Here is a 25001-nt window from a genome sequence, read left to right on the forward strand (position 1 = left end):
GGCAAGCATAAGGGACGAAGACGGGGGTAACATGTCGGATGCGATCATACCAGCACTAAAGCACCGGATCCCATCAGAACTCCGAAGTTAAGCGTGCTTGGGCGAGAGTAGTACTAGGATGGGTGACCTCCTGGGAAGTCCTCGTGTTGCATTCCCTTTTTAATTTGTTTTGCACCGCGTGCAAAACAAAACGCACGAGCGCGACGTATGTTTAGCACGTTTTATTATTTTGCACGTTTACGGTAAGTTTTAGCTCGCTGCTCATTATTCACGCGTCTAGCGGCGGCAAGCGTGTTCTGAAAGGGGTCGAAACCATGGTAAATAGGCACTGGTGCGGTTGAACCGTGGTAAAACTCGTCTCCGTAGTTGAGCGGGAGCGGCCAAAGGAATGTGCAATCGTGTGTGTAGTGGAGCTGGGAGGGGCAAGCATAAGGGACGAAGACGGGGGTAACATGTCGGATGCGATCATACCAGCACTAAAGCACCGGATCCCATCAGAACTCCGAAGTTAAGCGTGCTTGGGCGAGAGTAGTACTAGGATGGGTGACCTCCTGGGAAGTCCTCGTGTTGCATTCCCTTTTTAATTTGTTTTGCACCGCGTGCAAAACAAAACGCACGAGCGCGACGTATGTTTAGCACGTTTTATTATTTTGCACGTTTACGGTAAGTTTTAGCTCGCTGCTCATTATTCACGCGTCTAGCGGCGGCAAGCGTGTTCTGAAAGGGGTCGAAACCATGGTAAATAGGCACTGGTGCGGTTGAACCGTGGTAAAACTCGTCTCCGTAGTTGAGCGGGAGCGGCCAAAGGAATGTGCAATCGTGTGTGTAGTGGAGCTGGGAGGGGCAAGCATAAGGGACGAAGACGGGGGTAACATGTCGGATGCGATCATACCAGCACTAAAGCACCGGATCCCATCAGAACTCCGAAGTTAAGCGTGCTTGGGCGAGAGTAGTACTAGGATGGGTGACCTCCTGGGAAGTCCTCGTGTTGCATTCCCTTTTTAATTTGTTTTGCACCGCGTGCAAAACAAAACGCACGAGCGCGACGTATGTTTAGCACGTTTTATTATTTTGCACGTTTACGGTAAGTTTTAGCTCGCTGCTCATTATTCACGCGTCTAGCGGCGGCAAGCGTGTTCTGAAAGGGGTCGAAACCATGGTAAATAGGCACTGGTGCGGTTGAACCGTGGTAAAACTCGTCTCCGTAGTTGAGCGGGAGCGGCCAAAGGAATGTGCAATCGTGTGTGTAGTGGAGCTGGGAGGGGCAAGCATAAGGGACGAAGACGGGGGTAACATGTCGGATGCGATCATACCAGCACTAAAGCACCGGATCCCATCAGAACTCCGAAGTTAAGCGTGCTTGGGCGAGAGTAGTACTAGGATGGGTGACCTCCTGGGAAGTCCTCGTGTTGCATTCCCTTTTTAATTTGTTTTGCACCGCGTGCAAAACAAAACGCACGAGCGCGACGTATGTTTAGCACGTTTTATTATTTTGCACGTTTACGGTAAGTTTTAGCTCGCTGCTCATTATTCACGCGTCTAGCGGCGGCAAGCGTGTTCTGAAAGGGGTCGAAACCATGGTAAATAGGCACTGGTGCGGTTGAACCGTGGTAAAACTCGTCTCCGTAGTTGAGCGGGAGCGGCCAAAGGAATGTGCAATCGTGTGTGTAGTGGAGCTGGGAGGGGCAAGCATAAGGGACGAAGACGGGGGTAACATGTCGGATGCGATCATACCAGCACTAAAGCACCGGATCCCATCAGAACTCCGAAGTTAAGCGTGCTTGGGCGAGAGTAGTACTAGGATGGGTGACCTCCTGGGAAGTCCTCGTGTTGCATTCCCTTTTTAATTTGTTTTGCACCGCGTGCAAAACAAAACGCACGAGCGCGACGTATGTTTAGCACGTTTTATTATTTTGCACGTTTACGGTAAGTTTTAGCTCGCTGCTCATTATTCACGCGTCTAGCGGCGGCAAGCGTGTTCTGAAAGGGGTCGAAACCATGGTAAATAGGCACTGGTGCGGTTGAACCGTGGTAAAACTCGTCTCCGTAGTTGAGCGGGAGCGGCCAAAGGAATGTGCAATCGTGTGTGTAGTGGAGCTGGGAGGGGCAAGCATAAGGGACGAAGACGGGGGTAACATGTCGGATGCGATCATACCAGCACTAAAGCACCGGATCCCATCAGAACTCCGAAGTTAAGCGTGCTTGGGCGAGAGTAGTACTAGGATGGGTGACCTCCTGGGAAGTCCTCGTGTTGCATTCCCTTTTTAATTTGTTTTGCACCGCGTGCAAAACAAAACGCTACGAGCGCGACGTATGTTTAGCACGTTTTATTATTTTGCACGTTTACGGTAAGTTTTAGCTCGCTGCTCATTATTCACGCGTCTAGCGGCGGCAAGCGTGTTCTGAAAGGGGTCGAAACCATGGTAAATAGGCACTGGTGCGGTTGAACCGTGGTAAAACTCGTCTCCGTAGTTGAGCGGGAGCGGCCAAAGGAATGTGCAATCGTGTGTGTAGTGGAGCTGGGAGGGGCAAGCATAAGGGACGAAGACGGGGGTAACATGTCGGATGCGATCATACCAGCACTAAAGCACCGGATCCCATCAGAACTCCGAAGTTAAGCGTGCTTGGGCGAGAGTAGTACTAGGATGGGTGACCTCCTGGGAAGTCCTCGTGTTGCATTCCCTTTTTAATTTGTTTTGCACCGCGTGCAAAACAAAACGCACGAGCGCGACGTATGTTTAGCACGTTTTATTATTTTGCACGTTTACGGTAAGTTTTAGCTCGCTGCTCATTATTCACGCGTCTAGCGGCGGCAAGCGTGTTCTGAAAGGGGTCGAAACCATGGTAAATAGGCACTGGTGCGGTTGAACCGTGGTAAAACTCGTCTCCGTAGTTGAGCGGGAGCGGCCAAAGGAATGTGCAATCGTGTGTGTAGTGGAGCTGGGAGGGGCAAGCATAAGGGACGAAGACGGGGGTAACATGTCGGATGCGATCATACCAGCACTAAAGCACCGGATCCCATCAGAACTCCGAAGTTAAGCGTGCTTGGGCGAGAGTAGTACTAGGATGGGTGACCTCCTGGGAAGTCCTCGTGTTGCATTCCCTTTTTAATTTGTTTTGCACCGCGTGCAAAACAAAACGCACGAGCGCGACGTATGTTTAGCACGTTTTATTATTTTGCACGTTTACGGTAAGTTTTAGCTCGCTGCTCATTATTCACGCGTCTAGCGGCGGCAAGCGTGTTCTGAAAGGGGTCGAAACCATGGTAAATAGGCACTGGTGCGGTTGAACCGTGGTAAAACTCGTCTCCGTAGTTGAGCGGGAGCGGCCAAAGGAATGTGCAATCGTGTGTGTAGTGGAGCTGGGAGGGGCAAGCATAAGGGACGAAGACGGGGGTAACATGTCGGATGCGATCATACCAGCACTAAAGCACCGGATCCCATCAGAACTCCGAAGTTAAGCGTGCTTGGGCGAGAGTAGTACTAGGATGGGTGACCTCCTGGGAAGTCCTCGTGTTGCATTCCCTTTTTAATTTGTTTTGCACCGCGTGCAAAACAAAACGCACGAGCGCGACGTATGTTTAGCACGTTTTATTATTTTGCACGTTTACGGTAAGTTTTAGCTCGCTGCTCATTATTCACGCGTCTAGCGGCGGCAAGCGTGTTCTGAAAGGGGTCGAAACCATGGTAAATAGGCACTGGTGCGGTTGAACCGTGGTAAAACTCGTCTCCGTAGTTGAGCGGGAGCGGCCAAAGGAATGTGCAATCGTGTGTGTAGTGGAGCTGGGAGGGGCAAGCATAAGGGACGAAGACGGGGGTAACATGTCGGATGCGATCATACCAGCACTAAAGCACCGGATCCCATCAGAACTCCGAAGTTAAGCGTGCTTGGGCGAGAGTAGTACTAGGATGGGTGACCTCCTGGGAAGTCCTCGTGTTGCATTCCCTTTTTAATTTGTTTTGCACCGCGTGCAAAACAAAACGCACGAGCGCGACGTATGTTTAGCACGTTTTATTATTTTGCACGTTTACGGTAAGTTTTAGCTCGCTGCTCATTATTCACGCGTCTAGCGGCGGCAAGCGTGTTCTGAAAGGGGTCGAAACCATGGTAAATAGGCACTGGTGCGGTTGAACCGTGGTAAAACTCGTCTCCGTAGTTGAGCGGGAGCGGCCAAAGGAATGTGCAATCGTGTGTGTAGTGGAGCTGGGAGGGGCAAGCATAAGGGACGAAGACGGGGGTAACATGTCGGATGCGATCATACCAGCACTAAAGCACCGGATCCCATCAGAACTCCGAAGTTAAGCGTGCTTGGGCGAGAGTAGTACTAGGATGGGTGACCTCCTGGGAAGTCCTCGTGTTGCATTCCCTTTTTAATTTGTTTTGCACCGCGTGCAAAACAAAACGCACGAGCGCGACGTATGTTTAGCACGTTTTATTATTTTGCACGTTTACGGTAAGTTTTAGCTCGCTGCTCATTATTCACGCGTCTAGCGGCGGCAAGCGTGTTCTGAAAGGGGTCGAAACCATGGTAAATAGGCACTGGTGCGGTTGAACCGTGGTAAAACTCGTCTCCGTAGTTGAGCGGGAGCGGCCAAAGGAATGTGCAATCGTGTGTGTAGTGGAGCTGGGAGGGGCAAGCATAAGGGACGAAGACGGGGGTAACATGTCGGATGCGATCATACCAGCACTAAAGCACCGGATCCCATCAGAACTCCGAAGTTAAGCGTGCTTGGGCGAGAGTAGTACTAGGATGGGTGACCTCCTGGGAAGTCCTCGTGTTGCATTCCCTTTTTAATTTGTTTTGCACCGCGTGCAAAACAAAACGCACGAGCGCGACGTATGTTTAGCACGTTTTATTATTTTGCACGTTTACGGTAAGTTTTAGCTCGCTGCTCATTATTCACGCGTCTAGCGGCGGCAAGCGTGTTCTGAAAGGGGTCGAAACCATGGTAAATAGGCACTGGTGCGGTTGAACCGTGGTAAAACTCGTCTCCGTAGTTGAGCGGGAGCGGCCAAAGGAATGTGCAATCGTGTGTGTAGTGGAGCTGGGAGGGGCAAGCATAAGGGACGAAGACGGGGGTAACATGTCGGATGCGATCATACCAGCACTAAAGCACCGGATCCCATCAGAACTCCGAAGTTAAGCGTGCTTGGGCGAGAGTAGTACTAGGATGGGTGACCTCCTGGGAAGTCCTCGTGTTGCATTCCCTTTTTAATTTGTTTTGCACCGCGTGCAAAACAAAACGCACGAGCGCGACGTATGTTTAGCACGTTTTATTATTTTGCACGTTTACGGTAAGTTTTAGCTCGCTGCTCATTATTCACGCGTCTAGCGGCGGCAAGCGTGTTCTGAAAGGGGTCGAAACCATGGTAAATAGGCACTGGTGCGGTTGAACCGTGGTAAAACTCGTCTCCGTAGTTGAGCGGGAGCGGCCAAAGGAATGTGCAATCGTGTGTGTAGTGGAGCTGGGAGGGGCAAGCATAAGGGACGAAGACGGGGGTAACATGTCGGATGCGATCATACCAGCACTAAAGCACCGGATCCCATCAGAACTCCGAAGTTAAGCGTGCTTGGGCGAGAGTAGTACTAGGATGGGTGACCTCCTGGGAAGTCCTCGTGTTGCATTCCCTTTTTAATTTGTTTTGCACCGCGTGCAAAACAAAACGCACGAGCGCGACGTATGTTTAGCACGTTTTATTATTTTGCACGTTTACGGTAAGTTTTAGCTCGCTGCTCATTATTCACGCGTCTAGCGGCGGCAAGCGTGTTCTGAAAGGGGTCGAAACCATGGTAAATAGGCACTGGTGCGGTTGAACCGTGGTAAAACTCGTCTCCGTAGTTGAGCGGGAGCGGCCAAAGGAATGTGCAATCGTGTGTGTAGTGGAGCTGGGAGGGGCAAGCATAAGGGACGAAGACGGGGGTAACATGTCGGATGCGATCATACCAGCACTAAAGCACCGGATCCCATCAGAACTCCGAAGTTAAGCGTGCTTGGGCGAGAGTAGTACTAGGATGGGTGACCTCCTGGGAAGTCCTCGTGTTGCATTCCCTTTTTAATTTGTTTTGCACCGCGTGCAAAACAAAACGCACGAGCGCGACGTATGTTTAGCACGTTTTATTATTTTGCACGTTTACGGTAAGTTTTAGCTCGCTGCTCATTATTCACGCGTCTAGCGGCGGCAAGCGTGTTCTGAAAGGGGTCGAAACCATGGTAAATAGGCACTGGTGCGGTTGAACCGTGGTAAAACTCGTCTCCGTAGTTGAGCGGGAGCGGCCAAAGGAATGTGCAATCGTGTGTGTAGTGGAGCTGGGAGGGGCAAGCATAAGGGACGAAGACGGGGGTAACATGTCGGATGCGATCATACCAGCACTAAAGCACCGGATCCCATCAGAACTCCGAAGTTAAGCGTGCTTGGGCGAGAGTAGTACTAGGATGGGTGACCTCCTGGGAAGTCCTCGTGTTGCATTCCCTTTTTAATTTGTTTTGCACCGCGTGCAAAACAAAACGCACGAGCGCGACGTATGTTTAGCACGTTTTATTATTTTGCACGTTTACGGTAAGTTTTAGCTCGCTGCTCATTATTCACGCGTCTAGCGGCGGCAAGCGTGTTCTGAAAGGGGTCGAAACCATGGTAAATAGGCACTGGTGCGGTTGAACCGTGGTAAAACTCGTCTCCGTAGTTGAGCGGGAGCGGCCAAAGGAATGTGCAATCGTGTGTGTAGTGGAGCTGGGAGGGGCAAGCATAAGGGACGAAGACGGGGGTAACATGTCGGATGCGATCATACCAGCACTAAAGCACCGGATCCCATCAGAACTCCGAAGTTAAGCGTGCTTGGGCGAGAGTAGTACTAGGATGGGTGACCTCCTGGGAAGTCCTCGTGTTGCATTCCCTTTTTAATTTGTTTTGCACCGCGTGCAAAACAAAACGCACGAGCGCGACGTATGTTTAGCACGTTTTATTATTTTGCACGTTTACGGTAAGTTTTAGCTCGCTGCTCATTATTCACGCGTCTAGCGGCGGCAAGCGTGTTCTGAAAGGGGTCGAAACCATGGTAAATAGGCACTGGTGCGGTTGAACCGTGGTAAAACTCGTCTCCGTAGTTGAGCGGGAGCGGCCAAAGGAATGTGCAATCGTGTGTGTAGTGGAGCTGGGAGGGGCAAGCATAAGGGACGAAGACGGGGGTAACATGTCGGATGCGATCATACCAGCACTAAAGCACCGGATCCCATCAGAACTCCGAAGTTAAGCGTGCTTGGGCGAGAGTAGTACTAGGATGGGTGACCTCCTGGGAAGTCCTCGTGTTGCATTCCCTTTTTAATTTGTTTTGCACCGCGTGCAAAACAAAACGCACGAGCGCGACGTATGTTTAGCACGTTTTATTATTTTGCACGTTTACGGTAAGTTTTAGCTCGCTGCTCATTATTCACGCGTCTAGCGGCGGCAAGCGTGTTCTGAAAGGGGTCGAAACCATGGTAAATAGGCACTGGTGCGGTTGAACCGTGGTAAAACTCGTCTCCGTAGTTGAGCGGGAGCGGCCAAAGGAATGTGCAATCGTGTGTGTAGTGGAGCTGGGAGGGGCAAGCATAAGGGACGAAGACGGGGGTAACATGTCGGATGCGATCATACCAGCACTAAAGCACCGGATCCCATCAGAACTCCGAAGTTAAGCGTGCTTGGGCGAGAGTAGTACTAGGATGGGTGACCTCCTGGGAAGTCCTCGTGTTGCATTCCCTTTTTAATTTGTTTTGCACCGCGTGCAAAACAAAACGCACGAGCGCGACGTATGTTTAGCACGTTTTATTATTTTGCACGTTTACGGTAAGTTTTAGCTCGCTGCTCATTATTCACGCGTCTAGCGGCGGCAAGCGTGTTCTGAAAGGGGTCGAAACCATGGTAAATAGGCACTGGTGCGGTTGAACCGTGGTAAAACTCGTCTCCGTAGTTGAGCGGGAGCGGCCAAAGGAATGTGCAATCGTGTGTGTAGTGGAGCTGGGAGGGGCAAGCATAAGGGACGAAGACGGGGGTAACATGTCGGATGCGATCATACCAGCACTAAAGCACCGGATCCCATCAGAACTCCGAAGTTAAGCGTGCTTGGGCGAGAGTAGTACTAGGATGGGTGACCTCCTGGGAAGTCCTCGTGTTGCATTCCCTTTTTAATTTGTTTTGCACCGCGTGCAAAACAAAACGCACGAGCGCGACGTATGTTTAGCACGTTTTATTATTTTGCACGTTTACGGTAAGTTTTAGCTCGCTGCTCATTATTCACGCGTCTAGCGGCGGCAAGCGTGTTCTGAAAGGGGTCGAAACCATGGTAAATAGGCACTGGTGCGGTTGAACCGTGGTAAAACTCGTCTCCGTAGTTGAGCGGGAGCGGCCAAAGGAATGTGCAATCGTGTGTGTAGTGGAGCTGGGAGGGGCAAGCATAAGGGACGAAGACGGGGGTAACATGTCGGATGCGATCATACCAGCACTAAAGCACCGGATCCCATCAGAACTCCGAAGTTAAGCGTGCTTGGGCGAGAGTAGTACTAGGATGGGTGACCTCCTGGGAAGTCCTCGTGTTGCATTCCCTTTTTAATTTGTTTTGCACCGCGTGCAAAACAAAACGCACGAGCGCGACGTATGTTTAGCACGTTTTATTATTTTGCACGTTTACGGTAAGTTTTAGCTCGCTGCTCATTATTCACGCGTCTAGCGGCGGCAAGCGTGTTCTGAAAGGGGTCGAAACCATGGTAAATAGGCACTGGTGCGGTTGAACCGTGGTAAAACTCGTCTCCGTAGTTGAGCGGGAGCGGCCAAAGGAATGTGCAATCGTGTGTGTAGTGGAGCTGGGAGGGGCAAGCATAAGGGACGAAGACGGGGGTAACATGTCGGATGCGATCATACCAGCACTAAAGCACCGGATCCCATCAGAACTCCGAAGTTAAGCGTGCTTGGGCGAGAGTAGTACTAGGATGGGTGACCTCCTGGGAAGTCCTCGTGTTGCATTCCCTTTTTAATTTGTTTTGCACCGCGTGCAAAACAAAACGCACGAGCGCGACGTATGTTTAGCACGTTTTATTATTTTGCACGTTTACGGTAAGTTTTAGCTCGCTGCTCATTATTCACGCGTCTAGCGGCGGCAAGCGTGTTCTGAAAGGGGTCGAAACCATGGTAAATAGGCACTGGTGCGGTTGAACCGTGGTAAAACTCGTCTCCGTAGTTGAGCGGGAGCGGCCAAAGGAATGTGCAATCGTGTGTGTAGTGGAGCTGGGAGGGGCAAGCATAAGGGACGAAGACGGGGGTAACATGTCGGATGCGATCATACCAGCACTAAAGCACCGGATCCCATCAGAACTCCGAAGTTAAGCGTGCTTGGGCGAGAGTAGTACTAGGATGGGTGACCTCCTGGGAAGTCCTCGTGTTGCATTCCCTTTTTAATTTGTTTTGCACCGCGTGCAAAACAAAACCACGTTTTATTATTTTGCACGTTTACGGTAAGTTTTAGCTCGCTGCTCATTATTCACGCGTCTAGCGGCGGCAAGCGTGTTCTGAAAGGGGTCGAAACCATGGTAAATAGGCACTGGTGCGGTTGAACCGTGGTAAAACTCGTCTCCGTAGTTGAGCGGGAGCGGCCAAAGGAATGTGCAATCGTGTGTGTAGGGGAGCTGGGAGGGGCAAGGCTTAAGGGGACGAAGACGGGGGGTAACATGTCTGATGCGATCATACCAGCACTAAAGCACCGGATCCCATCAGAACTCCGAAGTTAAGCTTGCTTGGGCGAGAGTAGTACTAGGATGGGTGACCTCCTGGAAGTCCTCGTGTTGCATTCCCTTTTTAATTTGTTTTGCACCGCGTGGCAAAACAAAACGCACGAGCGCGACGTATGTTTAGCACGTTTTATTATTTTGCACGTTTACGGTAAGTTTTAGCTCGCTGCTCATTATTCACGCGTCTAGCGGCGGCAAGCATGTTTCGTGAAAGGGGTCGAAACCATGGTAAATAGGCACTGGTGCGGTTGAACCGTGGTAAACTCGTCTCCGTAGTTGAGTCGGGAGCGGCCAAAGGAATGTGCAATCGTGTGTGTAGTGGAGCTGGGAGGGGCAAGCATAAGGGACGAAGACGGGGGTAACATGTCGGATGCGATCATACCAGCACTAAAGCACCGGATCCCATCAGAACTCCGAAGTTAAGCGTGCTTGGGCGAGAGTAGTACTAGGATGGGTGACCTCCTGGGAAGTCCTCGTGTTGCATTCCCTTTTTAATTTGTTTTGCACCGCGTGCAAAACAAAACGCACGAGCGCGACGTATGTTTAGCACGTTTTATTATTTTGCACGTTTACGGTAAGTTTTAGCTCGCTGCTCATTATTCACGCGTCTAGCGGCGGCAAGCGTGTTCTGAAAGGGGTCGAAACCATGGTAAATAGGCACTGGTGCGGTTGAACCGTGTAAAACTCGTCTCCGTAGTTGAGCGGGAGCGGCCAAAGGAATGTGGCAATCGTGTGTGTAGTGGAGCTGGGGAGGGGGGGCAAGCATAAGGGACGAAGACGGGGTAACATGTCGGATGCGATCATACCAGCACTAAAGCACCGGATCCCATCAGAACTCCGAAGTTAAGCGTGCTTGGGCGAGAGTAGTACTAGGATGGGTGAACCTCCTGGGAAGTCCTCGTGTTGCATTCCCTTTTTAATTTGTTTTGCACCGCGTTGCAAAACAAAACGCACGAGCGCGACGTATGTTTAGCACGTTTTATTATTTTGCACGTTTACGGTAAGTTTTAGCTCGCTGCTCATTATTCACGCGTCTAGCGGCGGCAAGCGTGTTCTGAAAGGGGTCGAAACCATGGTAAATAGGGCACTGGTGCGGTTGAACCGTGGTAAAACTCGTCTCCGTAGTTGAGCGGGAGCGGCCAAAGGAATGTGCAATCGTGTGTGTAGTGGAGCTGGGAGGGGCAAGCATAAGGGACGAAGACGGGGGTAACATGTCGGATGCGATCATACCAGCACTAAAGCACCGGATCCCATCAGAACTCCGAAGTTAAGCGTGCTTGGGCGAGAGTAGTACTAGGATGGGTGACCTCCTGGGAAGTCCTCGTGTTGCATTCCCTTTTTAATTTGTTTTGCACCGCGTGCAAAACAAAACGCACGAGCGCGACGTATGTTTAGCACGTTTTATTATTTTGCACGTTTACGGTAAGTTTTAGCTCGCTGCTCATTATTCACGCGTCTAGCGGCGGCAAGCGTGTTCTGAAAGGGGTCGAAACCATGGTAAATAGGCACTGGTGCGGTTGAACCGTGGTAAAACTCGTCTCCGTAGTTGAGCGGGAGCGGCCAAAGGAATGTGCAATCGTGTGTGTAGTGGAGCTGGGAGGGGCAAGCGTAAGGACGAAGACGGGGGTAACATGTCGGATGCGATCATACCAGCACTAAAGCACCGGATCCCATCAGAACTCCGAAGTTAAGCGTGCTTGGCGAGAGTAGTACTAGGATGGGTGACCTCCTGGGAAGTCCTCGTGTTGCATTCCCTTTTTAATTTGTTTTGCACCGCGTGCAAAACAAAACGCACGAGCGCGACGTATGTTTAGCACGTTTTATTATTTTGCACGTTTACGGTAAGTTTTAGCTCGCTGCTCATTATTCACGCGTCTAGCGGCGGCAAGCGTGTTCTGAAAGGGGTCGAAACCATGGGTAAATAGGCACTGGTGCGGTTGAACCGTGGTAAAACTCGTCTCCGTAGTTGAGCGGAGCGGCCAAAGGAATGTGCAATCGTGTGTGTAGTGGAGCTGGGAGGGGCAAGCATAAGGGACGAAGACGGGGGTAACATGTCGGATGCGATCATACCAGCACTAAAGCACCGGATCCCATCAGAACTCCGAAGTTAAGCGTGCTTGGGCGAGAGTAGTACTAGGATGGGTGACCTCCTGGGAAGTCCTCGTGTTGCATTCCCTTTTAATTTGTTTTGCACCGCGTGCAAAACAAAACGCACGAGCGCGACGTATGTTTAGCACGTTTTATTATTTTGCACGTTTACGGTAAGTTTTAGCTCGCTGCTCATTATTCACGCGTCTAGCGGCGGCAAGCGTGTTCTGAAAGGGGTCGAAACCATGGTAAATAGGCACTGGTGCGGTTGAACCGTGGTAAAACTCGTCTCCGTAGTTGAGCGGGAGCGGCCAAAGGAATGTGCAATCGTGTGTGTAGTGGAGCTGGGAGGGGCAAGCATAAGGGACGAAGACGGGGGTAACATGTCGGATGCGATCATACCAGCACTAAAGCACCGGATCCCATCAGAACTCCGAAGTTAAGCGTGCTTGGGCGAGAGTAGTACTAGGATGGGTGACCTCCTGGAAGTCCTCGTGTTGCATTCCCTTTTTAATTTGTTTTGCACCGCGTGCAAAACAAAACGCACGAGCGCGACGTATGTTTAGCACGTTTTATTATTTTGCACGTTTACGGTAAGTTTTAGCTCGCTGCTCATTATTCACGCGTCTAGCGGCGGCAAGCGTGTTCTGAAAGGGGTCGAAACCATGGGTAAATAGGCACTGGTGCGGTTGAACCGTGGTAAAACTCGTCTCCGTAGTTGAGCGGGAGCGGCCAAAGGAATGTGCAATCGTGTGTGTAGTGGAGCTGGGAGGGGGCAAGCTTAAGGGACGAAGACGGGGGTAACATGTCGGATGCGAGTCATACCAGCACTAAAGCACCGGATCCCATCAGAACTCCGAAGTTAAGCGTGCTTGGGCGAGAGTAGTACTAGGATGGGTGACCTCCTGGGAAGTCCTCGTGTTGCATTCCCTTTTTAATTTGTTTTGCACCGCGTGGCAAAACAAAACGCACGAGCGCGACGTATGTTTAGCACGTTTTATTATTTTGCACGTTTACGGTAAGTTTTAGCTCGCTGCTCATTATTCACGCGTCCTAGCGGCGGCAAGCGTGTTCTGAAAGGGTCGAAACCATGGTAAATAGGCACTGGTGCGGTTGAACCGTGGTAAAACTCGTCTCCGTAGTTGAGCGGGAGCGGCCAAAGGAATGTGCAATCGTGTGTGTAGTGGAGCTGGGAGGGGCAAGCATAAGGGACGAAGACGGGGGTAACATGTCGGATGCGGATCATACCAGCACTAAAGCACCGGATCCCATCAGAACTCCGAAGTTAAGCGTGCTTGGGCGAGAGTAGTACTAGGATGGGTGACCTCCTGGGAAGTCCTCGTGTTGCATTCCCTTTTTAATTTGTTTTGCACCGCGTGCAAAACAAAACGCACGAGCGCGACGTATGTTTAGCACGTTTTTATTATTTTGCACGTTTACGGTAAGTTTTAGCTCGCTGCTCATTATTCACGCGTCTAGCGGCGGCAAGCGTGTTCTGAAAGGGGTCGAAACCATGGTAAATAGGCACTGGTGCGGTTGAACCGTGGTAAAACTCGTCTCCGTAGTTGAGCGGGAGCGGCCAAAGGAATGTGCAATCGTGTGTTGTAGTGGAGCTGGGAGGGGCAAGCATAAGGGGACGAAGACGGGGGTAACATGTCGGATGCGATCATACCAGCACTAAAGCACCGGATCCCATCAGAACTCCGAAGTTAAGCGTGCTTGGGCGAGAGTAGTACTAGGATGGGTGACCTCCTGGGAAGTCCTCGTGTTGCATTCCCTTTTTAATTTGTTTTGCACCGCGTGCAAAACAAAACGCACGAGCGCGACTATGTTTAGCACGTTTTATTATTTTGCACGTTTACGGTAAGTTTTAGCTCGCTGCTCATTATTCACGCGTCTAGCGGCGGCAAGCGTGTTCTGAAAGGGGTCGAAACCATGGTAAATAGGCACTGGTGCGGTTGAACCGTGGTAAAACTCGTCTCCGTAGTTGAGCGGGAGCGGCCAAAGGAATGTGCAATCGTGTGTGTAGTGGAGCTGGGAGGGGCAAGCATAAGGGACGAAGACGGGGGTAACATGTCGGATGCGATCATACCAGCACTAAAGCACCGGATCCCATCAGAACTCCGAAGTTAAGCGTGCTTGGGCGAGAGTAGTACTAGGATGGGTGACCTCCTGGGAAGTCCTCGTGTTGCATTCCCTTTTTAATTTGTTTTGCACCGCGTGCAAAACAAAACGCACGAGCGCGACGTATGTTTAGCACGTTTTATTATTTTGCACGTTTACGGTAAGTTTTAGCTCGCTGCTCATTATTCACGCGTCTAGCGGCGGCAAGCGTGTTCTGAAAGGGGTCGAAACCATGGTAAATAGGCACTGGTGCGGTTGAACCGTGGTAAAACTCGTCTCCGTAGTTGAGCGGGAGCGCCAAAGGAATGTGCAATCGTGTGTGTAGTGGAGCTGGGAGGGGCAAGCATAAGGGACGAAGACGGGGGTAACATGTCGGATGCGATCATACCAGCACTAAAGCACCGGATCCCATCAGAACTCCGAAGTTAAGCGTGCTTGGGCGAGAGTAGTACTAGGATGGGTGACCTCCTGGGAAGTCCTCGTGTTGCATTCCCTTTTAAATTTGTTTTGCACCGCGTGCAAAACAAAACGCACGAGCGCGACGTATGTTTAGCACGTTTTATTATTTTGCACGTTTACGGTAAGTTTTAGCTCGCTGCTCATTATTCACGCGTCTAGCGGCGGCAAGCGTGTTCTGAAAGGGGTCGAAACCATGGTAAATAGGCACTGGTGCGGTTGAACCGTGGTAAAACTCGTCTCCGTAGTTGAGCGGGAGCGGCCAAAGGAATGTGCAATCGGTGTGTGTAGTGGAGCTGGGAGGGGCAAGCATAAGGGACGAAGACGGGGGTAACATGTCGGATGCGATCATACCAGCACTAAAGCACCGGATCCCATCAGAACTCCGAAGTTAAGCGTGCTTGGGCGAGAGTAGTACTAGGATGGGTGACCTCCTGGGAAGTCCCTCGTGTTGCATTCCCTTTTTAATTTGTTTTGCACCGCGTGCAAAACAAAACGCACGAGCGCGACGAGTATGTTTAGCACGTTTTATTATTTTGCACGTTTACGGTAAGTTTTAGCTCGCTGCTCATTATTCACGCGTCTAGCGGCGGCAAGCGTGTTCTGAAAGGGGTCGAAACCATGGTAAATAGGCACTGGTGCGGTTGAACCGTGGTAAAACTCGTCTCCGTAGTTGAGCGGGAGCGGCCAAAGGAATGTGCAATCGTGTGTGTAGTGGAGCTGGAGGGGCAAGCGTAAGGGACGAAGACGGGGGTAACATGTCCGGATGCGATCATACCAGCACTAAAGCACCGGATCCCATCAGAACTCCGAAGTTAAGCGTGCTTGGGCGAGGAGAGGTAGGTACTAGGATGGGTGACCTCCTGGGAAGTCCTCGGTGTTGCATTCCTTTTAATTTGTTTTGCACCGCGTGCAAAACAAAACGCACGAGCGCGACGTATGTTTAGCACGTTTTATTATTTTGCACGTTTACGGTAAGTTTTAGGCTCGCTGCTCATTATTCACGCGTCTAGCGGCGGCAAGCGTGTTCTGAAAGGGGTCGAAACCATGGTAAATAGGCACTGGTGCGGTTGAACCGTGGTAAAACTCGTCTCCGTAGTTGAGCGGGAGCGGCCAAAGGAATGTGCAATCGTGTGTGTAGTGGAGCTGGGAGGGGCAAGCGTAAGGGACGAAGACGGGGTAACATGTCGGATGAAGATCATACCAGCACTAAAGCACCGGATCCCATCAGAACTCCGAAGTTAAGCGTGCTTGGGCGAGAGTAGTACTAGATGGGTGACCTCCTGGGAAGTCCTCGTGTTGCATTCCCTTTTTAATTTGTTTTGCACCGCGTGCAAAACAAAACGCACGAGCGCGACGTATGTTTAGCACGTTTTATTATTTTGCACGTTTACGGTAAGTTTTAGCTCGCTGCTCATTATTCACGCGTCTAGCGGCGGCAAGCGTGTTCTGAAAGGGGTCGAAACCATGGTAAATAGGCACTGGTGCGGTTGAACCGTGGTAAAACTCGTCTCCGTAGTTGAGCGGGAGCGGCCAAAGGAATGTGCAATCGTGTGTGTAGTGGAGCTGGGAGGGGCAAGCATAAGGGACGAAGACGGGGGTAACATGTCGGATGCGATCATACCAGCACTAAAGCACCGGATCCCATCAGAACTCCGAAGTTAAGCGTGCTTGGGCGGAGAGTAGTACTAGGATGGGTGACCTCCTGGGAAGTCCTCGTGTTGCATTCCCTTTTTAATTTGTTTTGCACCGCGTGCAAAACAAAACGCACGAGCGCGACGTATGTTTAGCACGTTTTATTATTTTGCACGTTTACGGTAAGTTTTAGCTCGCTGCTCATTATTCACGCGTCTAGCGGCGGCAAGCGTGTTCTGAAAGGGGTCGAAACCATGGTAAATAGGCACTGGGTGCGGTTGAACCGTGGTAAAACTCGTCTCCGTAGTTGAGCGGGAGCGGCCAAAGGAATGTGCAATCGTGTGTGTGTAGTGGAGCTGGGAGGGGCAAGCGTAAGGGACGAAGACGGGGGTAACATGCCGGATGCGATCATACCAGCACTAAAGCACCGGATCCCATCAGAACTCCGAAGTTAAGCGTGCTTGGGCGAGAGTAGTACTAGGATGGGTGACCTCCTGGGAAGTCCTCGTGTTGCATTCCCTTTTTAATTTGTTTTGCACCGCGTGCAAAACAAAACGCACGAGCGCGACGTATGTTTAGCACGTTTTATTATTTTGCACGTTTACGGTAAGTTTTAGCTCGCTGCTCATTATTCACGCGTCTAGCGGCGGCAAGCGTGTTCTGAAAGGGGTCGAAACCATGGTAAATAGGCACTGGTGCGGTTGAACCGTGGTAAAACTCGTCTCCGTAGTTGAGCGGGAGCGGCCAAGGAATGTGCAATCGTGTGTGTAGTGGAGCTGGGAGGGGCAAGCATAAGGGACGAAGACGGGGGTAACATGCCGGATGCGATCATACCAGCACTAAAGCACCGGATCCCATCAGAACTCCGAAGTTAAGCGTGCTTGGGCGAGAGTAGTACTAGGATGGGTGACCTCCTGGGAAGTCCTCGTGTTGCATTCCCTTTTTAATTTGTTTTGCACCGCGTGCAAAACAAAACGCACGAGCGCGACGTATGTTTAGCACGTTTTATTATTTTGCACGTTTACGGTAAGTTTTAGCTCGCTGCTCATTATTCACGCGTCTAGCGGCGGCAAGCGTGTTCTGAAAGGGGTCGAAACCATGGTAAATAGGCACTGGTGCGGTTGAACCGTGGTAAAACTCGTCTCCGTAGTTGAGCGGGAGCGGCCAAAGGAATGTGCAATGCGTTGTGTGTAGTGGAGCTGGGAGGGGCAAGCATAAGGGACGAAGACGGGGGTAACATGTCGGATGCGATCATACCAGCACTAAAGCACCGGATCCCATCAGAACTCCGAAGTTAAGCGTGCTTGGGCGAGAGTAGTACTAGGATGGGTGACCTCCTGGGAAGTCCTCGTGTTGCATTCCCTTTTTAATTTGTTTTGCACCGCGTGCAAAACAAAACGCACGAGCGCGACGTATGTTTAGCACGTTTTATTATTTTGCACGTTTACGGTAAGTTTTAGCTCGCTGCTCATTATTCACGCGTCTAGCGGCGGCAAGCGTGTTCTGAAAGGGGTCGAAACCATGGTAAATAGGCACTGGTGCGGTTGAACCGTGGTAAAACTCGTCTCCGTAGTTGAGCGGGAGCGGCCAAAGGAATGTGCAATCGTGTGTGTAGTGGAGCTGGGAGGGGCAAGCAGTAAGGGACGAAGACGGGGGTAACATGTCGGATGCGATCATACCAGCACAAAGCACCGGATCCCATCAGAACTCCGAAGTTAAGCGTGCTTGGGCGAGAGTAGTACTAGGATGGGGTGACCTCCTGGGAAGTCCTCGTGTTGCATTCCCTTTTTAATTTGTTTTGCACCGCGTGCAAAACAAAACGCACGAGCGCGACGTATGTTTAGCACGTTTTATTATTTTGCACGTTTACGGTAAGTTTTAGCTCGCTGCTCATTATTCACGCGTCTAGCGGCGGCAAGCGTGTTCTGAAAGGGGTCGAAACCATGGTAAATAGGCACTGGTGCGGTTGAACCGTGGTAAAACTCGTCTCCGTAGTTGAGCGGGAGCGGCCAAAGGAATGTGCAATCGTGTGTGTAGTGGAGCTGGGAGGGCAAGCATAAGGGACGAAGACGGGGTAACATGTCGGATGCGATCATACCAGCACTAAAGCACCGGATCCCATCAGAACTCCGAAGTTAAGCGTGCTTGGGCGAGAGTAGTACTAGGATGGGTGACCTCCTGGGAAGTCCTCGTGTTGCATTCCCCTTTTTAATTTGTTTTGCACCGCGTGCAAAACAAAACGCACGAGCGCGACGTATGTTTAGCACGTTTTATTATTTTGCACGTTTACGGTAAGTTTTAGCTCGCTGCTCATTATTCACGCGTCTAGCGGCGGCAAGCGTGTTCTGAAAGGGGTCGAAACCATGGTAAATAGGCACTGGTGCGGTGAACCGTGGTAAAACTCGTCTCCGTAGTTGAGCGGGAGCGGCCAAAGGAATGTGCAATCGTGTGTGTAGTGGAGCTGGGAGGGGCAAGCATAAGGGACGAAGACGGGGGTAACATGTCGGATGCGATCATACCAGCACTAAAGCACCGGATCCCATCAGAACTCCGAAGTTAAGCGTGCTTGGGCGAGAGTAGTACTAGGATGGGTGACCTCCTGGGAAGTCCTCGTGTTGCATTCCCTTTTTAATTTGTTTTGCACCGCGTGCAAAACAAAACGCACGAGCGCGACGTATGTTTAGCACGTTTTATTATTTTGCACGTTTACGGTAAGTTTTAGCTCGCTGCTCATTATTCACGCGTCTAGCGGCGGCAAGCGTGTTCTGAAAGGGGTCGAAACCATGGTAAATAGGCACTGGTGCGGTTGAACCGTGGTAAAACTCGTCTCCGTAGTTGAGCGGGAGCGGCCAAAGGAATGTGCAATCGTGTGTGTAGTGGAGCTGGGGAGGGGCAAGCATAAGGGACGAAGACGGGGGGTAACATGTCGGATGCGATCATACCAGCACTAAAGCACCGGATCCCATCAGAACTCCGAAGTTAAGCGTGCTTGGGCGAGAGTAGTACTAGGATGGGTGACCTCCTGGGAAGTCCTCGTGTTGCATTCCCTTTTTAATTTGTTTTGCACCGCGTGCAAAACAAAACGCACGGAGCGCGACGTATGTTTAGCACGTTTTATTATTTTGCACGTTTACGGTAAGTTTTAGCTCGCTGCTCATTATTCACGCGTCTAGCGGCGGCAAGCGTGTTCTGAAAGGGGTCGAAACCATGGTAAATAGGCACTGGTGCGGTTGAACCGTGGTAAAACTCGTCTCCGTAGTTGAGCGGGAGCGGCCAAAGGAATGTGCAATCGTGTGTGTAGTGGAGCTGGGAGGGGCAAGCATAAGGGACGAAGACGGGGGGTAACATGTCGGATGCGATCATACCAGCACTAAAGCACCGGATCCCATCAGAACTCCGAAGTTAAGCGTGCTTGGGCGAGAGTAGTACTAGGATGGGTGACCTCCTGGGAAGTCCTCGTGTTGCATTCCCTTTTTAATTTGTTTTGCACCGCGTGCAAAACAAAACGCACGAGCGCGACGTATGTTTAGCACGTTTTATTATTTTGCACGTTTACGGTAAGTTTTAGCTCGCTGCTCATTATTCACGCGTCTAGCGGCGGCAAGCGTGTTCTGAAAGGGGTCGAAACCATGGTAAATAGGCACTGGTGCGGTTGAACCGTGGTAAAACTCGTTCTCCGTAGTTGAGCGGGAGCGGCCAAAGGAATGTGCAATCGTGTGTGTAGTGGAGCTGGGAGGGGCAAGCATAAGGGACGAAGACGGGGGTAACATGTCGGATGCGATCATACCAGCACTAAAGCACCGGATCCCATCAGAACTCCGAAGTTAAGCGTGCTTGGGCGAGAGTAGTACTAGGATGGGTGACCTCCTGGGAAGTCCTCGTGTTGCATTCCCTTTTTAATTTGTTTTGCACCGCGTGCAAAACAAAACGCAACGAGCGCGACGTATGTTTAGCACGTTTTATTATTTTGCACGTTTACGGTAAGTTTTAGCTCGCTGCTCATTATTCACGCGTCTAGCGGCGGCAAGCGTGTTCTGAAAGGGGTCGAAACCATGGTAAATAGGCACTGGTGCGGTTGAACCGTGGTAAAACTCGTCTCCGTAGTTGAGCGGGAGCGGCCAAAGGAATGTGCAATCGTGTGTGTAGTGGAGCTGGGGAGGGGCAAGCATAAGGGACGAAGACGGGGGTAACATGTCGGATGCGATCATACCAGCACTAAAGCACCGGATCCCATCAGAACTCCGAAGTTAAGCGTGCTTGGGCGAGAGTAGTACTAGGATGGGTGACCTCCTGGGAAGTCCTCGTGTTGCATTCCCTTTTTAATTTGTTTTGCACCGCGTGCAAAACAAAACGCACGAGCGCGACGTATGTTTAGCACGTTTTATTATTTTGCACGTTTACGGTAAGTTTTAGCTCGCTGCTCATTATTCACGCGTCTAGCGGCGGCAAGCGTGTTCTGAAGGGGTCGAAACCATGGTAAATAGGCACTGGTGCGGTTGAACCGTGGTAAAACTCGTCTCCGTAGTTGAGCGGGAGCGGCCAAAGGAATGTGCAATCGTGTGTGTAGTGGAGCTGGGAGGGGCAAGCGTAAGGGACGAAGACGGGGGTAACATGTCGGATGCGATCATACCAGCACTAAAGCACCGGATCCCATCAGAACTCCGAAGTTAAGCGTGCTTGGGCGAGAGTAGTACTAGGATGGGTGACCTCCTGGAAGTCCTCGTGTTGCATTCCCTTTTTAATTTGTTTTGCACCGCGTGCAAAACAAAACGCACGAGCGCGACGTATGTTTAGCACGTTTTATTATTTTGCACGTTTACGGTAAGTTTTAGCTCGCTGCTCATTATTCACGCGTCTAGCGGCGGCAAGCGTGTTCTGAAAGGGGTCGAAACCATGGTAAATAGGCACTGGTGCGGTTGAACCGTGGTAAAACTCGTCTCCGTAGTTGAGCGGGAGCGGCCAAAGGAATGTGCAATCGTGTGTGTAGTGGAGCTGGGAGGGGCAAGCGTAAGGGACGAAGACGGGGGTAACATGTCGGATGCGATCATACCAGCACTAAAGCACCGGATCCCATCAGAACTCCGAAGTTAAGCGTGTGCTTGGGCGAGAGTAGTACTAGGATGGGGTGACCTCCTGGGAAGTCCTCGTGTTGCATTCCCTTTTTAATTTGTTTTGCACCGCGTGCAAAACAAAACGCACGAGCGCGACGTATGTTTAGCACGTTTTATTATTTTGCACGTTTACGGTAAGTTTTAGCTCGCTGCTCATTATTCACGCGTCTAGCGGCGGCAAGCGTGTTCTGAAAGGGGTCGAAACCATGGTAAATAGGCACTGGTGCGGTTGAACCGTGGTAAAACTCGTCTCCGTAGTTGAGCGGGAGCGGCCAAAGGAATGTGCAATCGTGTGTGTAGTGGAGCTGGGAGGGGCAAGCGTAAGGGACGAAGACGGGGGTAACATGTCGGGATGCGATCATACCAGCACTAAAGCACCGGATCCCATCAGAACTCCGAAGTTAAGCGTGCTTGGGCGAGAGTAGTACTAGGATGGGTGACCTCCTGGGAAGTCCTCGTGTTGCATTCCCTTTTTAATTTGTTTTGCACCGCGTGCAAAACAAAACGCACGAGCGCGACGTATGTTTAGCACGTTTTATTATTTTGCACGTTACGGTAAGTTTTAGCTCGCTGCTCATTATTCACGCGTCTAGCGGCGGCAAGCGTGTTCTGAAAGGGGTCGAAACCATGGTAAATAGGCACTGGTGCGGTTGAACCGTTGGTAAAACTCGTCTCCGTAGTTGAGCGGGAGCGGCCAAAGGAATGTGCAATCGTGTGTGTAGTGGAGCTGGGAGGGGCAAGCGTAAGGGACGAAGACGGGGGTAACATGTCGGATGCGATCATACCAGCACTAAAGCACCGGATCCCATCAGAACTCCGAAGTTAAGCGTGCTTGGGCGAGAGTAGTACTAGGATCGGGTGACCTCCTGGGAAGTCCTCGTGTTGCATTCCCTTTTTAATTTGTTTTGCACCGCGTGCAAAACAAAACGCACGAGCGCGACGTATGTTTAGCACGTTTTATTATTTTGCACGTTTACGGTAAGTTTTAGCTCGCTGCTCATTATTCACGCGTCTAGCGGCGGCAAGCGTGTTCTGAAAGGGGTCGAAACCATGGTAAATAGGCACTGGTGCGGTTGAACCGTGGTAAAACTCGTCTCCGTAGTTGAGCGGGAGCGGCCAAAGGAATGTGCAATCGTGTGTGTAGTGGAGCTGGGAGGGGCAAGCGTAAGGGACGAAGACGGGGGGTAACATGTCGGATGCGATCATACCAGCACTAAAGCACCGGATCCCATCAGAACTCCGAAGTTAAGCGTGCTTGGGCGAGAGTAGTACTAGGATGGGTGACCTCCTGGAAGTCCTCGTGTTGCATTCCCTTTTTAATTTGTTTTGCACCGCGTGCAAAACAAAACGCACTGAGCGCGACGTATGTTTAGCACGTTTTATTATTTTGCACGTTTACGGTAAGTTTTAGCTCGCTGCTCATTATTCACGCGTCTAGCGGCGGCAAGCGTGTTCTGAAAGGGGTCGAAACCATGGTAAATAGGCACTGGTGCGGTTGAACCGTGGTAAAACTCGTCTCCGTAGTTGAGCGGGAGCGGCCAAAGGAATGTGCAATCGTGTGTGTAGTGGAGCTGGGAGGGGCAAGCGATAAGGGACGAAGACGGGGGTAACATGTCGGATGCGATCATACCAGCACTAAAGCACCGGATCCCATCAGAACTCCGAAGTTAAGCGTGCTTGGGCGAGAGTAGTACTAGGATGGGTGACCTCCTGGGAAGTCCTCGTGTTGCATTCCCTTTTTAATTTGTTTTGCACCGCGTGCAAAACAAAACGCACGAGCGCGACGTATGTTTAGCACGTTTTATTATTTTGCACGTTTACGGTAAGTTTTAGCTCGCTGCTCATTATTCACGCGTCTAGCGGCGGCAAGCGTGTTCTGAAAGGGGTCGAAACCATGGTAAATAGGCACTGGTGCGTTGAACCGTGGTAAAACTCGTCTCCGTAGTTGAGCGGGAGCGGCCAAAGGAATGTGCAATCGTGTGTGTAGTGGAGCTGGGAGGGGCAAGCGTAAGGGACGAAGACGGGGGTAACATGTCTGATGCGATCATACCAGCACTAAAGCACCGGATCCCATCAGAACTCCGAAGTTAAGCGGTGCTTGGCGAGAGTAGTACTAGGATGGGTGACCTCCTGGGAAGTCCTCGTGTTGCATTCCCTTTTTAATTTGTTTTGCACCGCGTGCAAAACAAAACGCACGAGCGCGACGTATGTTTAGCACGTTTTATTATTTTGCACGTTTACGGTAAGTTTTAGCTCGCTGCTCATTATTCACGCGTCTAGCGGCGGCAAGCGTGTTCTGAAAGGGGTCGAAACCATGGTAAATAGGCACTGGTGCGGTTGAACCGTGGTAAAACTCGTCTCCGTAGTTGAGCGGGAGCGGCCAAAAGGAATGTGCAATCGTGTGTGTAGTGGAGCTGGGAGGGGCAAGCGTAAGGGACGAAGACGGGGGTAACATGTCGGATGCGATCATACCAGCACTAAAGCACCGGATCCCATCAGAACTCCGAAGTTAAGCGTGCTTGGGCGAGAGTAGTACTAGGATGGGTGACCTCCTGGGAAGTCCTCGTGTTGCATTCCCTTTTAATTTGTTTTGCACCGCGTGCAAACAAAACGCACGAGCGCGACGTATGTTTAGCACGTTTTATTATTTTGCACGTTTACGGTAAGTTTTAGCTCGCTGCTCATTATTCACGCGGTCTAGCGGCGGCAAGCGTGTTCTGAAAGGGTCGAAACCATGGTAAATAGGCACTGGTGCGGTTGAACCGTGGTAAAACTCGTCTCCGTAGTTGAGCGGGAGCGGCCAAAGGAATGTGCAATCGTGTGTGTAGTGGAGCTGGGAGGGGCAAGCGTAAGGGACGAAGACGGGGGTAACATGTCGGATGCGATCATACCAGCACTAAAGCACCGGATCCCATCAGAACTCCGAAGTTAAGCTTGCTTGGGCGAGAGTAGTACTAGGATGGGTGACCTCCTGGGAAGTCCTCGTGTTGCATTCCCTTTTTAATTTGTTTTGCACCGCGTGCAAAAACAAAACGCACGAGCGCGACGTATGTTTAGCACGTTTTATTATTTTGCACGTTTACGGTAAGTTTTAGCTCGCTGCTCATTATTCACGCGTCTAGCGGCGGCAAGCGTGTTCTGAAAGGGGTCGAAACCATGGTAAATAGGCACTGGTGCGGTTGAACCGTGGTAAAACTCGTCTCCGTAGTTGAGCGGGAGCGGCCAAAGGAATGTGCAATCGTGTGTGTAGTGGAGCTGGGAGGGGCAAGGCGTAAGGGACGAAGACGGGGGTAACATGTCGGATGCGATCATACCAGCACTAAAGCACCGGATCCCATCAGAACTCCGAAGTTAAGCGTGCTTGGGCGAGAGTAGTACTAGGATGGGTGACCTCCTGGGAAGTCCTCGTGTTGCATTCCCTTTTTAATTTGTTTTGCACCGCGTGCAAAACAAAACGCACGAGCGCGACGTATGTTTAGCACGTTTTATTATTTTGCACGTTTACGGTAAGTTTTAGCTCGCTGCTCATTATTCACGCGTCTAGCGGCGGCAAGCGTGTTCTGAAAGGGGTCGAAACCATGGTAAATAGGCACTGGTGCGGTTGAACCGTGGTAAAACTCGTCTCCGTAGTTGAGCGGGAGCGGCCAAAGGAATGTGCAATCGTGTGTGTAGTGGAGCTGGAGGGGCAAGCATAAGGGACGAAGACGGGGGGTAACATGTCGGATGCGATCATACCAGCACTAAAGCACCGGATTCCCATCAGAACTCCGAAGTTAAGCGTGCTTGGGCGAGAGTAGTACTAGGATGGGTGACCTCCTGGGAAGTCCTCGTG

General features: G+C 51.2%; 58 non-coding genes and 2 pseudogenes across 58 annotated transcripts; all 60 read left to right on the forward strand.

Moving 5' to 3' along the window:
- Nucleotides 1–36: 36 nt before the first annotated feature.
- On the forward strand, nt 37–155 carry LOC141037759 (5S ribosomal RNA). The gene has a single exon (XR_012199069.1). It is a non-coding gene; the product is annotated as a 5S ribosomal RNA (ribosomal RNA).
- A 302-nt stretch (nt 156–457) lies between these two features.
- Nucleotides 458–576, forward strand: LOC141037780 (5S ribosomal RNA). The gene has a single exon (XR_012199088.1). It is a non-coding gene; the product is annotated as a 5S ribosomal RNA (ribosomal RNA).
- Nucleotides 577–878: 302 nt separating this feature from the next.
- On the forward strand, nt 879–997 carry LOC141037791 (5S ribosomal RNA). Its single transcript, XR_012199099.1, has one exon. It is a non-coding gene; the product is annotated as a 5S ribosomal RNA (ribosomal RNA).
- A 302-nt stretch (nt 998–1299) lies between these two features.
- Nucleotides 1300–1418, forward strand: LOC141037802 (5S ribosomal RNA). The gene has a single exon (XR_012199110.1). It is a non-coding gene; the product is annotated as a 5S ribosomal RNA (ribosomal RNA).
- A 302-nt stretch (nt 1419–1720) lies between these two features.
- On the forward strand, nt 1721–1839 carry LOC141037813 (5S ribosomal RNA). Its single transcript, XR_012199121.1, has one exon. It is a non-coding gene; the product is annotated as a 5S ribosomal RNA (ribosomal RNA).
- A 302-nt stretch (nt 1840–2141) lies between these two features.
- On the forward strand, nt 2142–2260 carry LOC141037765 (5S ribosomal RNA). The gene has a single exon (XR_012199075.1). It is a non-coding gene; the product is annotated as a 5S ribosomal RNA (ribosomal RNA).
- A 303-nt stretch (nt 2261–2563) lies between these two features.
- LOC141037771 (5S ribosomal RNA) lies at nt 2564–2682 on the forward strand. The gene has a single exon (XR_012199079.1). It is a non-coding gene; the product is annotated as a 5S ribosomal RNA (ribosomal RNA).
- Nucleotides 2683–2984: 302 nt separating this feature from the next.
- Nucleotides 2985–3103, forward strand: LOC141037772 (5S ribosomal RNA). Its single transcript, XR_012199080.1, has one exon. It is a non-coding gene; the product is annotated as a 5S ribosomal RNA (ribosomal RNA).
- A 302-nt stretch (nt 3104–3405) lies between these two features.
- On the forward strand, nt 3406–3524 carry LOC141037773 (5S ribosomal RNA). Its single transcript, XR_012199081.1, has one exon. It is a non-coding gene; the product is annotated as a 5S ribosomal RNA (ribosomal RNA).
- Nucleotides 3525–3826: 302 nt separating this feature from the next.
- On the forward strand, nt 3827–3945 carry LOC141037774 (5S ribosomal RNA). Its single transcript, XR_012199082.1, has one exon. It is a non-coding gene; the product is annotated as a 5S ribosomal RNA (ribosomal RNA).
- Nucleotides 3946–4247: 302 nt separating this feature from the next.
- LOC141037775 (5S ribosomal RNA) lies at nt 4248–4366 on the forward strand. Its single transcript, XR_012199083.1, has one exon. It is a non-coding gene; the product is annotated as a 5S ribosomal RNA (ribosomal RNA).
- A 302-nt stretch (nt 4367–4668) lies between these two features.
- LOC141037776 (5S ribosomal RNA) lies at nt 4669–4787 on the forward strand. Its single transcript, XR_012199084.1, has one exon. It is a non-coding gene; the product is annotated as a 5S ribosomal RNA (ribosomal RNA).
- A 302-nt stretch (nt 4788–5089) lies between these two features.
- Nucleotides 5090–5208, forward strand: LOC141037777 (5S ribosomal RNA). Its single transcript, XR_012199085.1, has one exon. It is a non-coding gene; the product is annotated as a 5S ribosomal RNA (ribosomal RNA).
- Nucleotides 5209–5510: 302 nt separating this feature from the next.
- LOC141037778 (5S ribosomal RNA) lies at nt 5511–5629 on the forward strand. The gene has a single exon (XR_012199086.1). It is a non-coding gene; the product is annotated as a 5S ribosomal RNA (ribosomal RNA).
- Nucleotides 5630–5931: 302 nt separating this feature from the next.
- Nucleotides 5932–6050, forward strand: LOC141037779 (5S ribosomal RNA). Its single transcript, XR_012199087.1, has one exon. It is a non-coding gene; the product is annotated as a 5S ribosomal RNA (ribosomal RNA).
- Nucleotides 6051–6352: 302 nt separating this feature from the next.
- LOC141037781 (5S ribosomal RNA) lies at nt 6353–6471 on the forward strand. The gene has a single exon (XR_012199089.1). It is a non-coding gene; the product is annotated as a 5S ribosomal RNA (ribosomal RNA).
- Nucleotides 6472–6773: 302 nt separating this feature from the next.
- On the forward strand, nt 6774–6892 carry LOC141037782 (5S ribosomal RNA). The gene has a single exon (XR_012199090.1). It is a non-coding gene; the product is annotated as a 5S ribosomal RNA (ribosomal RNA).
- A 302-nt stretch (nt 6893–7194) lies between these two features.
- LOC141037783 (5S ribosomal RNA) lies at nt 7195–7313 on the forward strand. The gene has a single exon (XR_012199091.1). It is a non-coding gene; the product is annotated as a 5S ribosomal RNA (ribosomal RNA).
- A 302-nt stretch (nt 7314–7615) lies between these two features.
- LOC141037784 (5S ribosomal RNA) lies at nt 7616–7734 on the forward strand. The gene has a single exon (XR_012199092.1). It is a non-coding gene; the product is annotated as a 5S ribosomal RNA (ribosomal RNA).
- A 302-nt stretch (nt 7735–8036) lies between these two features.
- On the forward strand, nt 8037–8155 carry LOC141037785 (5S ribosomal RNA). The gene has a single exon (XR_012199093.1). It is a non-coding gene; the product is annotated as a 5S ribosomal RNA (ribosomal RNA).
- Nucleotides 8156–8457: 302 nt separating this feature from the next.
- LOC141037786 (5S ribosomal RNA) lies at nt 8458–8576 on the forward strand. Its single transcript, XR_012199094.1, has one exon. It is a non-coding gene; the product is annotated as a 5S ribosomal RNA (ribosomal RNA).
- A 302-nt stretch (nt 8577–8878) lies between these two features.
- Nucleotides 8879–8997, forward strand: LOC141037787 (5S ribosomal RNA). Its single transcript, XR_012199095.1, has one exon. It is a non-coding gene; the product is annotated as a 5S ribosomal RNA (ribosomal RNA).
- A 302-nt stretch (nt 8998–9299) lies between these two features.
- Nucleotides 9300–9418, forward strand: LOC141037788 (5S ribosomal RNA). Its single transcript, XR_012199096.1, has one exon. It is a non-coding gene; the product is annotated as a 5S ribosomal RNA (ribosomal RNA).
- A 282-nt stretch (nt 9419–9700) lies between these two features.
- Nucleotides 9701–9818, forward strand: LOC141037763 (5S ribosomal RNA). Its single transcript, XR_012199073.1, has one exon. It is a non-coding gene; the product is annotated as a 5S ribosomal RNA (ribosomal RNA).
- Nucleotides 9819–10123: 305 nt separating this feature from the next.
- LOC141037789 (5S ribosomal RNA) lies at nt 10124–10242 on the forward strand. The gene has a single exon (XR_012199097.1). It is a non-coding gene; the product is annotated as a 5S ribosomal RNA (ribosomal RNA).
- A 305-nt stretch (nt 10243–10547) lies between these two features.
- On the forward strand, nt 10548–10667 carry LOC141037760 (5S ribosomal RNA). Its single transcript, XR_012199070.1, has one exon. It is a non-coding gene; the product is annotated as a 5S ribosomal RNA (ribosomal RNA).
- A 304-nt stretch (nt 10668–10971) lies between these two features.
- On the forward strand, nt 10972–11090 carry LOC141037790 (5S ribosomal RNA). The gene has a single exon (XR_012199098.1). It is a non-coding gene; the product is annotated as a 5S ribosomal RNA (ribosomal RNA).
- A 301-nt stretch (nt 11091–11391) lies between these two features.
- Nucleotides 11392–11509, forward strand: LOC141037762 (5S ribosomal RNA). Its single transcript, XR_012199072.1, has one exon. It is a non-coding gene; the product is annotated as a 5S ribosomal RNA (ribosomal RNA).
- Nucleotides 11510–11811: 302 nt separating this feature from the next.
- LOC141037792 (5S ribosomal RNA) lies at nt 11812–11930 on the forward strand. Its single transcript, XR_012199100.1, has one exon. It is a non-coding gene; the product is annotated as a 5S ribosomal RNA (ribosomal RNA).
- Nucleotides 11931–12231: 301 nt separating this feature from the next.
- LOC141037815 (5S ribosomal RNA) lies at nt 12232–12349 on the forward strand. The gene has a single exon (XR_012199123.1). It is a non-coding gene; the product is annotated as a 5S ribosomal RNA (ribosomal RNA).
- Nucleotides 12350–12653: 304 nt separating this feature from the next.
- LOC141037814 (5S ribosomal RNA) lies at nt 12654–12773 on the forward strand. The gene has a single exon (XR_012199122.1). It is a non-coding gene; the product is annotated as a 5S ribosomal RNA (ribosomal RNA).
- A 303-nt stretch (nt 12774–13076) lies between these two features.
- Nucleotides 13077–13196, forward strand: LOC141037812 (5S ribosomal RNA). The gene has a single exon (XR_012199120.1). It is a non-coding gene; the product is annotated as a 5S ribosomal RNA (ribosomal RNA).
- Nucleotides 13197–13501: 305 nt separating this feature from the next.
- Nucleotides 13502–13620, forward strand: LOC141037793 (5S ribosomal RNA). Its single transcript, XR_012199101.1, has one exon. It is a non-coding gene; the product is annotated as a 5S ribosomal RNA (ribosomal RNA).
- Nucleotides 13621–13921: 301 nt separating this feature from the next.
- Nucleotides 13922–14040, forward strand: LOC141037794 (5S ribosomal RNA). Its single transcript, XR_012199102.1, has one exon. It is a non-coding gene; the product is annotated as a 5S ribosomal RNA (ribosomal RNA).
- A 301-nt stretch (nt 14041–14341) lies between these two features.
- Nucleotides 14342–14460, forward strand: LOC141037795 (5S ribosomal RNA). Its single transcript, XR_012199103.1, has one exon. It is a non-coding gene; the product is annotated as a 5S ribosomal RNA (ribosomal RNA).
- A 303-nt stretch (nt 14461–14763) lies between these two features.
- On the forward strand, nt 14764–14883 carry LOC141037810 (5S ribosomal RNA). Its single transcript, XR_012199118.1, has one exon. It is a non-coding gene; the product is annotated as a 5S ribosomal RNA (ribosomal RNA).
- Nucleotides 14884–15187: 304 nt separating this feature from the next.
- Nucleotides 15188–15312, forward strand: LOC141037767 (5S ribosomal RNA; annotated as a pseudogene).
- Nucleotides 15313–15612: 300 nt separating this feature from the next.
- Nucleotides 15613–15731, forward strand: LOC141037768 (5S ribosomal RNA). Its single transcript, XR_012199077.1, has one exon. It is a non-coding gene; the product is annotated as a 5S ribosomal RNA (ribosomal RNA).
- A 302-nt stretch (nt 15732–16033) lies between these two features.
- Nucleotides 16034–16153, forward strand: LOC141037818 (5S ribosomal RNA). Its single transcript, XR_012199126.1, has one exon. It is a non-coding gene; the product is annotated as a 5S ribosomal RNA (ribosomal RNA).
- A 305-nt stretch (nt 16154–16458) lies between these two features.
- Nucleotides 16459–16577, forward strand: LOC141037796 (5S ribosomal RNA). The gene has a single exon (XR_012199104.1). It is a non-coding gene; the product is annotated as a 5S ribosomal RNA (ribosomal RNA).
- A 301-nt stretch (nt 16578–16878) lies between these two features.
- LOC141037797 (5S ribosomal RNA) lies at nt 16879–16997 on the forward strand. The gene has a single exon (XR_012199105.1). It is a non-coding gene; the product is annotated as a 5S ribosomal RNA (ribosomal RNA).
- Nucleotides 16998–17301: 304 nt separating this feature from the next.
- LOC141037798 (5S ribosomal RNA) lies at nt 17302–17420 on the forward strand. Its single transcript, XR_012199106.1, has one exon. It is a non-coding gene; the product is annotated as a 5S ribosomal RNA (ribosomal RNA).
- A 303-nt stretch (nt 17421–17723) lies between these two features.
- LOC141037764 (5S ribosomal RNA) lies at nt 17724–17842 on the forward strand. Its single transcript, XR_012199074.1, has one exon. It is a non-coding gene; the product is annotated as a 5S ribosomal RNA (ribosomal RNA).
- A 300-nt stretch (nt 17843–18142) lies between these two features.
- LOC141037799 (5S ribosomal RNA) lies at nt 18143–18261 on the forward strand. The gene has a single exon (XR_012199107.1). It is a non-coding gene; the product is annotated as a 5S ribosomal RNA (ribosomal RNA).
- Nucleotides 18262–18563: 302 nt separating this feature from the next.
- LOC141037800 (5S ribosomal RNA) lies at nt 18564–18682 on the forward strand. The gene has a single exon (XR_012199108.1). It is a non-coding gene; the product is annotated as a 5S ribosomal RNA (ribosomal RNA).
- Nucleotides 18683–18986: 304 nt separating this feature from the next.
- LOC141037801 (5S ribosomal RNA) lies at nt 18987–19105 on the forward strand. Its single transcript, XR_012199109.1, has one exon. It is a non-coding gene; the product is annotated as a 5S ribosomal RNA (ribosomal RNA).
- A 304-nt stretch (nt 19106–19409) lies between these two features.
- Nucleotides 19410–19528, forward strand: LOC141037803 (5S ribosomal RNA). Its single transcript, XR_012199111.1, has one exon. It is a non-coding gene; the product is annotated as a 5S ribosomal RNA (ribosomal RNA).
- A 303-nt stretch (nt 19529–19831) lies between these two features.
- On the forward strand, nt 19832–19950 carry LOC141037804 (5S ribosomal RNA). Its single transcript, XR_012199112.1, has one exon. It is a non-coding gene; the product is annotated as a 5S ribosomal RNA (ribosomal RNA).
- Nucleotides 19951–20254: 304 nt separating this feature from the next.
- On the forward strand, nt 20255–20373 carry LOC141037805 (5S ribosomal RNA). The gene has a single exon (XR_012199113.1). It is a non-coding gene; the product is annotated as a 5S ribosomal RNA (ribosomal RNA).
- A 301-nt stretch (nt 20374–20674) lies between these two features.
- On the forward strand, nt 20675–20792 carry LOC141037816 (5S ribosomal RNA). The gene has a single exon (XR_012199124.1). It is a non-coding gene; the product is annotated as a 5S ribosomal RNA (ribosomal RNA).
- A 302-nt stretch (nt 20793–21094) lies between these two features.
- LOC141037766 (5S ribosomal RNA) lies at nt 21095–21216 on the forward strand. Its single transcript, XR_012199076.1, has one exon. It is a non-coding gene; the product is annotated as a 5S ribosomal RNA (ribosomal RNA).
- Nucleotides 21217–21519: 303 nt separating this feature from the next.
- LOC141037806 (5S ribosomal RNA) lies at nt 21520–21638 on the forward strand. Its single transcript, XR_012199114.1, has one exon. It is a non-coding gene; the product is annotated as a 5S ribosomal RNA (ribosomal RNA).
- A 302-nt stretch (nt 21639–21940) lies between these two features.
- LOC141037761 (5S ribosomal RNA) lies at nt 21941–22060 on the forward strand. The gene has a single exon (XR_012199071.1). It is a non-coding gene; the product is annotated as a 5S ribosomal RNA (ribosomal RNA).
- A 303-nt stretch (nt 22061–22363) lies between these two features.
- Nucleotides 22364–22481, forward strand: LOC141037817 (5S ribosomal RNA). Its single transcript, XR_012199125.1, has one exon. It is a non-coding gene; the product is annotated as a 5S ribosomal RNA (ribosomal RNA).
- Nucleotides 22482–22785: 304 nt separating this feature from the next.
- Nucleotides 22786–22904, forward strand: LOC141037807 (5S ribosomal RNA). The gene has a single exon (XR_012199115.1). It is a non-coding gene; the product is annotated as a 5S ribosomal RNA (ribosomal RNA).
- A 301-nt stretch (nt 22905–23205) lies between these two features.
- On the forward strand, nt 23206–23324 carry LOC141037769 (5S ribosomal RNA). The gene has a single exon (XR_012199078.1). It is a non-coding gene; the product is annotated as a 5S ribosomal RNA (ribosomal RNA).
- Nucleotides 23325–23627: 303 nt separating this feature from the next.
- LOC141037808 (5S ribosomal RNA) lies at nt 23628–23746 on the forward strand. The gene has a single exon (XR_012199116.1). It is a non-coding gene; the product is annotated as a 5S ribosomal RNA (ribosomal RNA).
- Nucleotides 23747–24046: 300 nt separating this feature from the next.
- LOC141037811 (5S ribosomal RNA) lies at nt 24047–24165 on the forward strand. Its single transcript, XR_012199119.1, has one exon. It is a non-coding gene; the product is annotated as a 5S ribosomal RNA (ribosomal RNA).
- Nucleotides 24166–24469: 304 nt separating this feature from the next.
- LOC141037809 (5S ribosomal RNA) lies at nt 24470–24588 on the forward strand. Its single transcript, XR_012199117.1, has one exon. It is a non-coding gene; the product is annotated as a 5S ribosomal RNA (ribosomal RNA).
- A 302-nt stretch (nt 24589–24890) lies between these two features.
- LOC141037770 (5S ribosomal RNA) lies at nt 24891–25001 on the forward strand (annotated as a pseudogene; the record flags this gene model as incomplete).

The sequence above is a fragment of the Aegilops tauschii genome, unplaced genomic scaffold (genome assembly GCF_002575655.3).
Source record: "Aegilops tauschii subsp. strangulata cultivar AL8/78 unplaced genomic scaffold, Aet v6.0 ptg001125l_obj, whole genome shotgun sequence".
In the NCBI taxonomy this organism is placed as follows: domain Eukaryota; kingdom Viridiplantae; phylum Streptophyta; class Magnoliopsida; order Poales; family Poaceae; genus Aegilops; species Aegilops tauschii.